Source organism: Apium graveolens, chromosome 6 (genome assembly GCF_009905375.1).
Source record: "Apium graveolens cultivar Ventura chromosome 6, ASM990537v1, whole genome shotgun sequence".
NCBI classification, from domain to species: Eukaryota; Viridiplantae; Streptophyta; class Magnoliopsida; order Apiales; family Apiaceae; genus Apium; species Apium graveolens.
In genome coordinates, this window is record NC_133652.1 from 24,185,359 (window position 1) to 24,200,540 (window position 15,182).

The 15,182-nt window shown below is 29.6% G+C and overlaps 1 non-coding gene across 1 annotated transcript; it reads left to right on the plus strand.

The window, feature by feature from the left end:
* The first annotated feature begins 13,437 nt into the window (after positions 1-13,437).
* On the plus strand, positions 13,438-13,655 carry LOC141669854 (small nucleolar RNA U3). The gene has a single exon (XR_012554107.1). It is a non-coding gene; the product is annotated as a small nucleolar RNA U3 (small nucleolar RNA).
* Positions 13,656-15,182: the final 1,527 nt, after the last annotated feature.

A 15,182-nucleotide genomic window follows, 5' to 3' on the forward strand; every position in this document is an offset into this window, starting at 1 on the left:
ACTCAACTTTTATTTAGCAAAAAAAAAAGTTAACCATTATTAATTACAAATTATAAAAAATCTGGTATATAGGATATATCTCTAAATATAATTAGAAATAGGACACATTTATAAATCAACTTTTAAAATGGGACATATTAGTAAAACACCCTTTTTTAAAATTATTTTTCAATGATCCAACCGTATGTATGTCAATATATATGTGTGTGTGTATTAGTGATATAACCAAAATTTCAAATCAAAATAATTTTATTTGATTTGTCATTTTAACAGTCAAGTTTCAGTTTGACTAGTATAGCTAACTAGTGTGTATTCCTGAATTGGTGTTTCGATTTTTTTAAAAATATTTTTCAACGATCCAACCTTGAATGTCAATATATATACATATATATTAGTGATATAACAAAAATTTCATATCAAAATAATTTTATTTGGTTAGCCATTTTAACAATCAAGTTTCAGTTAACTAGTGTTTATTCCTGAATTGGTGTTTCGATTTTCTTTAAAAAAAATTCAATGATCCAATAGTATGTCAAAGTGTATATATATATATATATATTAGTGATATAACCAAAGTTTCATATCAAAATAATTTTATTTGGTTTGTCATTTTAACAGTCAAGCTTCAGTTTGGCTAGTACATCTAACTATTATTTAATCCTAAATTGTTGTTTCGATTTTTTTAAAAATACTTTTTAAATTTTTTTTTTGTGTGTTTTTTCGTTTACTAAATAAAACCGCTTGCAATCAATTTAATTATTTCAACCGATTTCGGTTGAAATCGTTTTTTTTTTGCATTTGGCTGTTTTGTTTTTTTTTTGCTATTTAAATAAATTCAAACAAAAAAAGCGGGAAAATATCCCTCCATTTGGTAAGGCTATATTGGACAGCTAGCGGTTGAATTTAGGAGCGTAAAAATAATTTAGTTGGGCGGAAAATTCCCTCCAGTTTTGGCAAAGATAAATTCGACGGCACAAAAATACCAGTCAAATTTTTAACTAAATTCAACCGCACTATGTCAATTGAATTGAAATTCGACCGTTGGCGGTTGTATTTAGCCGTGGTTGACCATAAATTCGACCGAATTCGGTCGAATTTAGATCGGTTGAATTTGTTCGTTGTATTTAGCCTTATATTCTTGTAGTGGATGTTTTACTAATATTTGAAATAGATGAGATAAATCCCAAGATTGTTATTTAATAACATTTGATATTGCTCTCAAATATTTAGATTATTCTGAATTATTATATTTTAGATGGTAAACCAAAAAACAAAAGTTGTTAGAAAGCACAACTGTTAAGTAGACTGAAATGTATGTGTAGTGGTATCGGATGCTAGAAAGAAATTATCAAGAAGCTCCTATTTTGGTTGTTTCCTCTTGATTACAAAATCAAATGAAAAAAAATGTAGGCCCCTTCTAAACGGAAATTAATAATGGAGACTTCCTCGATATCATCTCCATTTTCTCTTTTCTGTCCCAAAACATTTTTAACCTTATTTTCAGGTTCGACAAACCTTTCCATCTCTGCACCCCCTTCCTCTCTCCTCACAGATCTCTAAGCTGCAGTCGAAAATTTTCTTGCAATGGACTCACAAAAACAACCTGCAGCTCTCTCTAATAAGCTTTCCCCTTTCTTTGGCATGAAAAAATCTGTTGGATACGAAGATCAACAAGCCTCTCACTCGAAATTATCTAGGCCGGGAAGGGATGCCACAAAATCGCTTATCGAGGAGCAAGCTAATGAATCTTCATTCACTTTTCATCCTGAGAATGTGGTTAACAAGAACAATGGTATTTTACTTGTCAAACCTTCACATGAATTTCTACAAAATGCTTGTGATTATTGGAAGAGTAGTTGCTTAGGTAACTTCGATAATAATGTGATTGCAAATACTGATAAAACTAAAATTAAGGATGCTCTTGTAGAGAAATATCATAAAGTTGGTCTTACCGATGTTTATTTCCATCAATTGGGTTATTTGGTTTTGAAATTTGAAAATACTTGAATGCAGTCCTCTGTACATTGATGGTCAGAGAATTCATGTGCACAAATGGTTTGAGCATTTTCAAACTGTTTATCCTTTGAACAAAGAAAATGTTTGGATTGAGATCTCTAATATTCCTTTCAGTTATTGGTCTGTTGAAGGGTTATGCTATATATGTAGTGCTATAGGTAGGCCTATAGCATTTCATAGACAAACTCTTGTGAGTGCTAAGAATAAGTCCCCTTCTGATCAAGCTCTAGTCTGTGTGGAGATTGATGTGGGTGCAACCCGACCTACTGTTCTTATGACTGTGATTCCTGGTCATTCTGATAAATTTATGGCTAGGGTTAACATTGTTTATCTGGAATCTCCTCAAAGCTGCCTTATGTGTCTTTCCGTTGATCATTCAACGGAAGCTTGTGAGGATGTACTGGAATTGGTTCCTTGTATGTACGATTCTGCAAGACAAGGAAAGGATATATTCAAGTGGAAGAAAGAATATTTCTGTGATACAGATGATAGTATCCCCGAAGAGGAAGTTCAGGTTTCTGAGCCACAGGGTGAATCTAAAGGCAAGCTTGTGGCTGATGAAGGGGAGAGTCATGAGGGTACCTATTCTAGGATGGTGGTTATTGGCCTCCCAGCTAAACCTGAACAGTACTTCCAGCGGAAGCACATTCGCAGGGAAAGAAAGAGGTCAATATTGGAACAGGAACCTGAAAAGGGTGCAGAAGAAGCAGCTGCAGGGGGTCCTCCTGCTCAAGATATAGATTCAAGGGGTGTTCTATTGAATGCTACTAAAGACGCCGGCGGCAAGAAACGGACAAAATGTGAGGCCCAAGACAGCTAAACTAGGCAACTCTGGTAGATGGAGAACTATGAGTAATTAATATTAGTGTACTTTCTATTTATATAAACTTCTATGTTAAGGTTTAGCCCACATCAAGTATGGTTTGTGTGCTCCTATACAAGAGCTTAACTTCGCCGGATCCATGAAATTTATGGTGAGGTTTGATCAATTTTATTAGTCGGGTTTCTGCTCATTTTTTATCATTATCAACATTGTAAAGATTAAAGTTTTGAGTTTCTTATGGGGATATAATGTGATTGTATACTTCTTATTTATCTGTTGAATTGCCTTTTTTTAGCATGATCAATTGATACATCTATATATGTAGCTGATATTGGGTGTGATACTGTGGGCTTTGAGATGAATTTCAGTTGGTCTTCTAGGGTTTAATTTGAACATTAATTGCAAAATTTCTTCCTACTGCCAGTGATAAAATGGGAACTCCAATAATCCTTACAGCTAGAGGAAACATGTAAAAAGAGTTTTACATCATTAAATAATTATTTTCCTTTTTTAAAAATTTTTACTAATTAAAAGGGAGTAAAGAAGTTTAACAATGTTTTTAGAAAATCCAGCTGTTGATCTAGGAATGGAATGACCATGTTTCCATTACACTGGTGAACTTGTTTTTTATATAATTAATTAACTATTTGATATATCTTCAAAATTTAGTACTTTTTTGTTATTGTGATTGTTTTATTTCACAAAGAAATTAGTTCAATTTCTGAAATATAACATTTGAGATTCTAAGCATATATAACCCTCATCAAATTTATATTTATTTTGATTGTTTCAAAGGTTCGAAAGTGAAATCAATTGCAATACAGATTATTGTTCACTAATTATTTACTCATTATAAGGATTTAGTATATGCAAGTATTTTTTATGTTTGTGTGTACTTTATGATTTCTTCCATTTGATTAAAAGATAAGAATACAATTATGTGAAAACATGGAGATGGGTTTTAAATGGACAGTAAATATCCAATCTTTATGAGTCAAAAGATTTTGTTCATTAAAATGATTAATATATTGGTCATTTTATAATCAATAGCAATTGAATTTTTTCCCACCTTTAAAGAAAAAATTTAAGGGTAAAAAACCAAAATACCCACCATTTGGGGGTCTGGTGTCCAAAATACCCACATGCGGGAAAACTGCCCATAAAACCTACTGAATGCGCATTCATATCATGCGTACCCTTTTTAAAAAAAAATTACAAAGGATACGCATGTCAGACATGCGTATCCACCCATGCGTATCCTTTGTAAATTTTCAAAAAAAATAGGATACGCATGTTACAAATGCGCATTCAGTTGGTAAAAATGACAGTTTTCCCGCATGTGGGTATTTTGGGCACTTGAAACCGGAAAGTAGTAAAAACCTAAAATACCCACCATTTGGGGGTCTGGTACCCAAAATACCCACATGCAGGAAAACTGCCTATAATACCCACTGAATGCGCATTCATATCATGCGCGCCTTTTTTTAAAAAAAATTACAAAGGATATGCATGTCTCTGCTATAGTAAACAGTCGATACGCACGTCTGGCATGCGTATCCTTTGTAAATTTTCAAAAAAATAGGATACGCATGATAAAAATGTACATATTGATGATATTGTAGTTACAAGTGACAACAATTTCATTCGATAAATTAGATAAAAAATTCTCTCTCAAGGAAATAGGCAAACTCACCACTTTTCTCGGGGTGGAAGTAATCCTTACTCCCAACCAAAATTTATATCTCACAAATAATGCATATGTATGACTTACTAGCTTTATACAAAATGGATGGTTTTAAAGATACTGTTATACCTATGTGTTCTTCCCTCTTATTTACATAGATTAAGCATCTCAAATTGTGTTCCAATTCCTTATCGTCAACTTGTGGAAGGTTTGCGATACATATCCATTACACGTTCTGACATGTGCTTCACTGTGAACAATTTATCTCAGTAATGCATTCTCAACCTGTAACACATATTGGATTGATCTTAAATGAGTTCTGACATATTAGAAAGGTACTATCAATAATGATCTCTACCTAAATAAAAACTCAATCTTAAATAATATTTGATTAATATTGGGATGTAAATAATGATACATCTCTACCAACGGATATGTTTCCTATTTAGGCTCGAATCCTATCTCTTGAAAGTCCACTTAAAAATACAAAACTGAATACAAAACTGTCGCAAATGATGCAATTGATATTTTGTGAATTAAAAATTTACTTCATCAGCTAAGTGTTTCACTTTCATAACCACCATGATTTTTCATAACGACACATATGCATATTTAAATTTAAATTCAATCTTTATTCCTCGCCTAGAATTCTTAAATATATGTTACAAGATATAAGTCATCAATTGAGCTTGGAGTCTTTAAAGTGGATAATAGATGAAAATGGTACACCATTTAAACATGAAATGTTATACCTATTATAATAATGGTAATATGAGTTAGGGGATAATAGATTGGTAATAATTATACTATATCATTTAATCATTGAATATTATACATACTCCTGTCATATTAGTATTAAGTCCTAAAGTGATTAGGCATTTAATTCGAAACACCAACTTACACGCAATTAGTATCATATATCATTATGATACTATCTATTCAGTTTTGGGCACAATGTCTCATATGTCATTATGAATCGGCACGATATACATATGACATGGCGAGACGCCAATTAGTAACTTTTGATGCTTGACTGACATATGCAAGTTCAAATATTGGCGGAATGAGATGGGATGTACTGTAGTTACCAAAGATTTTGTTAAAGTTCTTTAAATTAGACTTCCAGTCTTGTAGATCTAGGAGGAAGAGCTGAGGCCTCAATAAAAACATTATTAGTATGGGATGAATCACCAATAATTGATAACGGTGGACTGTACAATGATATGGCGGGTGATAATGGGCTATTATTATATATCTCAAACCGGTGAGACACTTGTGAGATGGTGATTCTGGGTTGGAGTTAAAAATGGAGTCTATTATGGGCTGGTTGTAGAGGAATTCTAAAAGAGTAATGGAAAGTGGTATTGGATGAGATTGTGTAATTGGATAGGATGTGTTGAAGTGTCTAGCATTGGATCTCGGTATTTTATGATACAGTTGGAGCATAAAATAATGAAACCTCTCCACAAACCTGATATGTTGGAAAAAATAAAGCCATTAGGTTCTTGTTCTAAAATAATTACATGTAGATTTGGCACATTAGTAACTAAGAAATAGGAATGGAGTGAATTTAGAATAACAATATATGCATACAAAAACTTTGAGACGGTTACAGGTTCGAGTTTGACAAAAATAATCTAATGGGCTGCAAGAGGGATTTAATTTTGATGACATGTGAATTGTTAGATAAACTAGATAAACAAGTAGAAAAAAAAAGCATGAGACCAAAATCTTATGAGAGTAGAAACTTGATGAAGTTAAGTAAGTCCAGTTTGGATAACTTGGTCATGACGATAATAAGCGAGAACATTATGATCCGAGGTATGATGTGGTGTTGTAAAATGTGATATCTGAAAGAAAATTAAATAGAGTGAAGTGCAGCGTTAGTCCTTCATTGTTCGAATATACAGAAATAATAGACATTTGATATAATTTTTTGAAAATATTTTTTAATTGATAAAATGCATCAATATCAATTAAAATAATATATAGAGGATAAAGTCGGATGATGTACGATTATCAACATCAATAAAAATAATATATAGAGCACTTAGTATTGTCAACGGAAGTTAGCGATAGTTTAGTGTATAATAATTCAAAAGGTTTAGATTAGTCATGAAAGATGTACCCAACTTAAGCTTACAATCTTTATTTTAAAAACATGCATTACAGGTAGGGCTAAGCAAAAAAAATCAAACCTACCGAGCCGAACTGAATCAAACCGTTCAAACCATTTTTTCGTATATTTTATCGGCTTGATTTAGTTTAGGTTTGATTTAAATCAAACCTATTTTACAGTTCGATTTTCACATCCAAATCGACTATTTAAGACCTAATCAGACCGTTTCAAAATATATTAACATATACATTAAACATATGTAACCTAACTTAAATTTATCTTATATCATATTTAGTCATTTTATTTTATACCTTACATATCATATTTTATTAAATATATTTCTATTTTACCAACTCTTAACTTGGCTAATGAATGTTCAAATATTGGACAAGAATCATAATATATATAAAAAATCCGATATTGTTTGATTATCAACACAAACACAAAAGCGTAATATCTATAGGTATTACAGTTGTAACACTTTATGTAACACCTAGTCACACATCGAGTAAATTTGGAACTTTTCTTCAATTTGTAAGGAAAAGTATTATTACTAAGTACACCAACAAATCATTATCTTTTGAGGATCAGTGGTTGGATTCAGAACTACCCAAGAAGGTTTCGACTACTTATGTCAGACTCATAATCGATACTTTAGTTAATTTTTGTTAGCACTCGGGATTTGACCCGAGTTATTACGTATGGTATCAGAGCCGGCTATGAAATGTTGGAATCGTCAAGTTTCGGGAGGTGGGGACACGGAGGCTGGTGGTATTATCCCCTAATGGGAATCAGAGGTCTGGAGGGGGGAACACGAAAATTGCCGGTATTATTCCACAAGGCCAGAGAGATACAATCTTGGAACTATGGGCTGTCTCTTTTCGATTGACGAGGAAGTTAGAAGTTTAACTAGGGGAGTCTGTAATACCTCAGTCCCACATCTAGGAAGTCCAGTTTATAAAACAAAGTACTACTACTAAGTGCACCAATAAATCATGATATATTGAGGACATGTGGTGGGTTTGTAGACTACGAAAATTTACTACATTTGAGCCAATATATTTCGACTTATTATAGGCTCGAAATCAGGGCTTGACATATTTTTTGAAAATTACTCGGAATTAACCCGGGTTGTCACACTTTATCTTTCTCTAGTCACGTCCACTATTTAAACCATAATATCCTTCTGCCTCTTGATTCGTTGTACCTTTTATGTGACATATTCTCCGGTTGCCACGGTTTTTGCCATGTAATCCTCCAAATTCTGATTTTTGATTCCAATCTTACTGAGTTAAAAGCAACCGATTCACATTATCTTTAACATGCCCATGAATCCTCTCTTCATGAGCTTTCAAATGCCATATTACCACTTCTACTGACATCTTCTATTTAAGACCCAAAATTGCTCAATCATTAAAGCAATCTGTAGAAATTTGATGGGACTGGCCTTAATAATTTCTTCACAATATAAGCTTCCACCATCTTTTCTCTCAAGGCTCGTATATTTTATACTATTTGTTTAGTTTCATATTGTAATCTTCAAGTTGCTCTTTCTCCATCATTTTATATTCAAACTCATCTTTTAACGTTTGCATTTTTGTGACTTTCACTCAATTTTCTACCATGCACATCATTTTGATTACATCATAAGCTTCCTTGACGGATTTCTTCTCAGCAACAGACAACAGTATATATTTTGAGATGCCATGGTAATTTGCAACCATTTCAATCTTGTTCATTTTCACTTCAACAACTAGCTTCGGGTCGTAGGGTTTCATAGCCTCCCACACTCCTTGAGCTTGCATCAATGCTTTCATCTTCAATGAAGATGTTGTGTGGTTGTGTCTCGCAAACATCAGGTACATAGTTCAAGCCAGCAGTCTATTTATTGCCTTTTGGTGTATGTGTGGTTTGTTAATTGTTTGGGGGGATCCTCAAGTTAAGTGTTTGGATCTGATATCAAGTGTATGATTTCAAGCTCATAGTTTGATCACACACATACTCAAAAAAATAAAGAACACTGAATTGTATGTATAAAAATGAGAAGATAAAAGAAAGATTAGTGTATTTTTTTTACGTTCAAATACATTACATGCAGATATAGAAAATAGATAACAAACTGAAAAATAGCTTTAAACAAAATACTCAGCCCATACTATAGATACAGCTGAATAGCTTATACTACGAAGTCAATAACTGCTAATATGTGTTCACAACAATGTTTATAACTAAATAAAAAAATTATAACAAATTTTTGGATTAATTCCGACATTGAGATCATAATAAATTGCAAGTTCTTGACATCTTTATCTATATTATGTATTTTTCCCGCTTCATTTTTTTATCATTTAATTATTTTTGAATTTTCATTTCTTGTAAGCTCCTTCTATTACTAAATATAGTTCAATCAGCGACTATCGAGGCATATCGCATATTAATATTCCAATATTATGCTTACATACAATCAATGTTTAAGGACTGGATAAAGATAACTACTTCATTTATTTCAATAATAATCACACTGTTCAACAAATGCCTCTTATGATACACAACTTTTTAATGCGATTGATAATTAGGTACAAACAAGGTGCAGTTTAATGTTGCGTCTCTAATAATCATCTTTGTTTCTTTTTGTTTTTTTATAAAATCAAATGAAGTGAAAAAGTCTTTAGTAATGATTATTTAGGTAATTAGATTAATTGTATTGATCACATCCCAAGATTTTAGAGTTGCAAATAAAGTTTTCTCTAGAAAGTTGGGGAGAAAGGGACTTATATAAACGTCTCTTTACATTTGGAAATGCAATAAACAAACGGAGTTGATCTTGTGAGAACTTCTAAAATCTCTATATTATAATATTACGGACTCTAACCATGTTATCAATTATGTTATCGATTATGTAGTTGGGGAATTAGGAAAGAACTAGTATAATAACCTATACGAAGCACGGGTCATTTTCAAGAGTTTTTTTATGGATCATGCAATTATAATATTTTTAATTAATTTTTTATTTGTAAATGTTGTATAATGTCTAATGTATATCAAATTGTTTATCAATGTGTATTATTTTCATACAAGACATTATCAAATTACACAACATTTCTAATATAGCTCATCAAGCAAAATATATATATATATATATTCTTGTTTGTGTTGTGTAATTTATATTTAATGAATGAATATAAACAGGGTAGTTAGTGTATGATTAAAACCAAATAATTAAACTTAATATGTAGAATGCTGTTAATATGTTTACAAAAAAAGCTAAAAATTAACATATATATGTTGATACAGAGTTGACTAAAAATTTTGATTTTTTTTAAAAAAAATTTGTGTGTTGGTATGTATTATTATCGAGTTCATTACTAACTTACAATTAACTTATTCAATTTAAAAAGATAAAAATTGCATAACTGAAGTCAGAATGACTTGCAATCATAATATACAATAATGTAAAATTTACACTACTATTAATATAAAAGTTGATTTTAATGAAAAATGTTAGTTTCTGAAATTCAACATATGTATGTACGAAAAAATGTTAATTTTTTATTTACACTAATTTTAACAAAATAAGATTAAGTTATATGTGTGTGTTAGTATGTAAATTATCATATGTTACATTTATTAGTAAATTACGATGGTTTCAATTATTACATGATAAATATTTAATTTATGTACATGTATATTCATTATTAATATCTAGTGAGGCAATTGATTACTTAAATAACATGCATTTATATTTATTCAAAAATTAAAATTATGTAATAAATAAATTGTAATAATTTATATATGGTATTCACATTATCATTTAAAAACCATCCATATCTATTGTTTTAATATAAAAATAAATTATATATTATAAAGATTTAATATTGATATTCATGATATTTTGAAGAATTCGAAGAAAAAAATTGTAATTTATTGTTATTTAAACTATTTTTAAATTTGTTTCATTACGACTATAATATTTCTTCATATAATAATTTGATAACATTGTATACTATTCTCCTAAAATTAAATATTTTTCAATTCGATAAAGTTTCATAAATATCATATAAACTGGTTAATTCCTTAAAATTATTGAACAATATATATATTTTCTTTAAATAATATAAAATATATTGAATCAAATACTACAATATAGTATAGATATAACTTTTATTTGAATAATTGAATATATAAAATTAATTCAAAATATTTGCACTATCTTACCTTCATCAATGAATATTGAGTATCTAAAAGTTCTTTTTTAAGAAGCTAGTTTTTTAAGTGAAAAATAAAAAATAAATCGATTTAACATATCATCGTAGTTTTAACAAATCTCGTGAGATCTCATGTCAAATTTTGAATATTTTTAAAATCCAAAAAACAATGATACACTTCGAGCGAAGTTAGTAATTTTAATACAAGTAATTAATTGACTTGATCCTATAAAGACCTTAAACACATTAATTTATATAAAAATAAGATAATAAAAAATTTCACATTATTGGTAAGATTTCTCGCCGAACTTGTAATTTAAATTTACTAAAAGTAGAATGTGACGATATTTTTCAGCCGGGTCATGTAGTCAAATTTCGAGTATTTTTTGAACATTGGGCCAAGTTCTAATTTAAAATTTGAAATAAACTAAAATGCATTGAATTATTATAATTCGAACTTATCTAAATATGTAATACCAATATAGATTATTTATATATAAGCGAATATATTTTTAATATTTTCCTTAAAAATTATATATGTATATTTTAATTACTTTTTATAATAAAAATTATGTTAAAATTATATTAGATATATTTTTAAAATAAAAACTGATTATTAAATAAGATAATAATACATTTATGTATTATGTCTAATTTTATATCTGAAATTCAATTATTTAAAATTAATTCAATTAGCACACTTACATATTATGTGTATCATAAAAAGTACATGTGACAATATGGTGTAGTGGTATAAGCTTATATAGGTGAATAAAATATTTTGAGTTCGATTCCCACAAACCAAAGAAAATAAAATACTAAATATTATAAAATTATGTATTTGTAAAGGTTCGTACATGATCATTACAATACAATTAAATAGTTTTTTAATCAAATCGGGCACTTTAGTACTATAAATTGTGTTTGAGTGGAAGTGTGTTCCCCTTAAATAAATATTATAGATATAATTATATAGGTGTAGAGGTTCAAACCGGATATAATCATTTAAATTAAATTATGTAATGAAAATCATAATTTGTTACTTTGATACAACATGTGTTCCACCAAAAGTGTGCTTACCTTATTATCAAATAATATAGATATAGTAATGTTGTTGTAAAAGTTTGAATCCATGAAATTAATTAAACTCAATAAAAAGTGTATTTATCTTATTAGTAGATAGTATAAATATGATAAAGTGGTTGTAAGAGTTCCATGAAATCAATTAAATTTCATATTTTTTGGGATATTAAATTTCGTACTTTTAAATTATAATCATTTTCCATCATTTCATTTAATGTAAAATATTACTCCTCCTCCTACCCATTCATTTATTTACTTATTTACAATACGTCTTTCGATTCTTTATGTTTCAAAGTTTTTCAAAATTAGTAAGGATATATAATATTAGAAGTTATACATTCTCTATATTACTTCATTATACTCTATTTATACATTTAACATTACATTAAAGATTATTGGTTCACTTATGCCCAATTCCAATGTAAAGAATTTTATAGGAAAATTGGGTGGAAGGAGAGTATATATTTTAAAAAACATAAGTTAAGGGAGATCACTACAAGAAAACCGGCTAAGTATGACTCGTCGAAAATCGGTCGGATTTAATAGTCAAGCCTCAGTTTGACTAGTACAGTTAGCTAACTAGTGTTTAAACCTGAATTGGTGTTTCGATTTTTTAAAGGGGATTTATACAATCTGTCCCAAATTTATGAGTTACTTTACTAATATGTCCTTTTTTATTCAATAATTATAATTATGTCCTCTAGTTAATTTTAACTCATGTAAAACTCATATATATATAACTACTTTATAAATAATACTAAATATGACTAGAATGCCTTATAATACAAATACTAAGCCATAAAACTAGATTTTAAGTTCTTAAAGATCACATAAAATATCCAACATTAAAATTTAATACATAATTCAGTGCAGTAGAATTGTCTCACAAATCTAGTGTCCCGGGTCGGTTGTTATTGAAATTTTAGAATTAAGCAACGCCTACAAATACATATATATTTGATGTTGTCAAAAATCAAAATAAGAAGAATTATATAGCGAGTCTATGATGTAGTGACAGAATGATTGTGTTAGCAAAATAAAATATTTTTTAAGTTTTGTCAGCAATCAACTACAACTATAATATCCTTCAAGTAAGGTTAAACAACACTCATGGTGTTCTTCCAGTAAATCTAAGTTGGGAGTGACGATTTCATCACTGAAAATAAGTCAAGCAAGCAGCCATGCAAGATTCGTAGTACTGGTACACCAATGTGTATTTACATGTATATTTATATTTATTGATTGAGAAAGTTTTATACATTGATCCGTAAACTTAAGTCAGTGTGATGTTTCACTCTATTTGTTGCATCATAATTTGTTAAATTTTAGTTTTCATCATTTTCTAGAAGTTATGTGGTCTCCTGTATATATAAACACTTTTCGGATTAGATTTAACTCTTTTCATCAACAATATAATCATGCACATTAAGATATCACAATATAACCGTAGCATAAAAAGATTATATATGACATTTGAAGATGTTAACTATTAAAGTTAACCATGATTACGCCCATACTTGAACAGGATCTGTTCTATAGTAATCGTACCTCTATATCCTTGATTTCTAACGAGACGGGTGACCAAGTCTGGTGGATGAATCATGATTGTAGGACCAGAGCGTGATTAACAGCCCTGCACGGTCAGTGCACCATTCAGAGCGGTAGAGGATCGTTCTCAGTTGGGTTATTCCTGGCTGGGGTGGTCTTGCAGTTGTTTGACAAACCTCTCAACTTTTATTTACCAAAAAAAAAAGTTAACCATGATTAATTACAAATTATAAAAAATCTGGTATATAGGATATATCTCTAAATATAATTAGAAATAGGACATATTTATAAATCAACTTTTAAAATGGGACATATTAGTAAAACACATTTTTTTAAAATTATTTTTCAATGATCCAAACGTATGTATGCCAATATATATATGTTATATATATGTGTGTATTAGTGATATAACCAAAATTTCAAATCAAAATAATTTTATTTGATTTGTCATTTTAACAGTCAAGTTTCAGTTTGACTAGTATAGATAACTAGTGTGTATTCCTGAATTGGTGTTTCAATTTTTTTAAAAATATTTTTCAACGATCCAACCTTGGATGCCAATATATATACATATATATTAGTGATATAACAAAAATTTCATATCAAAATAATTTTATTTGGTTAGCCATTTTAACAATCAAGTTTCAGTTTGACTAGTACATTTAACTAGTGTTTATTCCTGAATTGGTGTTTCGATTTTCTTTAAAAAAAATCAATGATCCAACAGTATGTCAAAGTGTATATATATATATTAGTGATATAACCAAAGTTTCGTATCAAAATAATTTTATTTGGTTTGTCATTTTAACAGTCAAGTTTCAGTTTGACTAGTACAGCTAACTATTATTTAATCCTAAATTGTTGTTTCGATTTTTTTAAAAATACTTTTTAAATTATTATTTTTTGTGTGTTTTTTCGTTTACTAAATACAACCGCTTGCAATCAATTTAATTATTTCAACCGATTTCGGTTGAAATCGTTTTTTTTTTGCATTTGGCTGTTTTGTTTCTTTTGTTATTTCAGTAAATTCAAACAAAAAAAGCGGGAAAATATCCCTCCATTTGGTAAGGCTATATTGGACAGCTAGCGGTTGAATTTAGGAGCGTAAAAATAATTTAGTTGGCGGGAAAATTCCCTCCAGTTTTGGCAAAGCTAAATTCGACCGCACAAAAATACCAGTCGAATTTTTAACTAAATTCAACCGCACTATGTCAATCGAATTGAAATTCGACCGTTGGCGGTTGTATTTAGCTGTGGTTGACCATAAATTCGACCGAATTCGGTCGAATTTAGATCGGTTGAATTTGTTCGTTGTATTTAGCCTTATATTCTTGTAGTGGATGTTTTACTAATATTTGAAATAGATGAGATAAATCCCAAGATTGTTATTTAATAACATTTGATATTGCTCTCAAATATTTAGATTATTCTGAATTATTATATTTTAGATGGTAAACCAAAAAACAAAAGTTGTTAGAAAGCACAACTGTTAAGTAGATTGAAATGTACGTGTAGTGGTATCGGATGCTAGAAAGAAATTATCAAGAAGCTCCTATTTTGGTTGTTTCCTCTTGATTACAAAATCAAATGAAAAAAATGTAGGCCCCTTCTAAACGGAAATTAATAATGGAGACTTCCTCGATATCATCTCCATTTTCTCTTTTCTGTCCCAAAACATTTTTAACCTTATTTTCAGGTTCGACA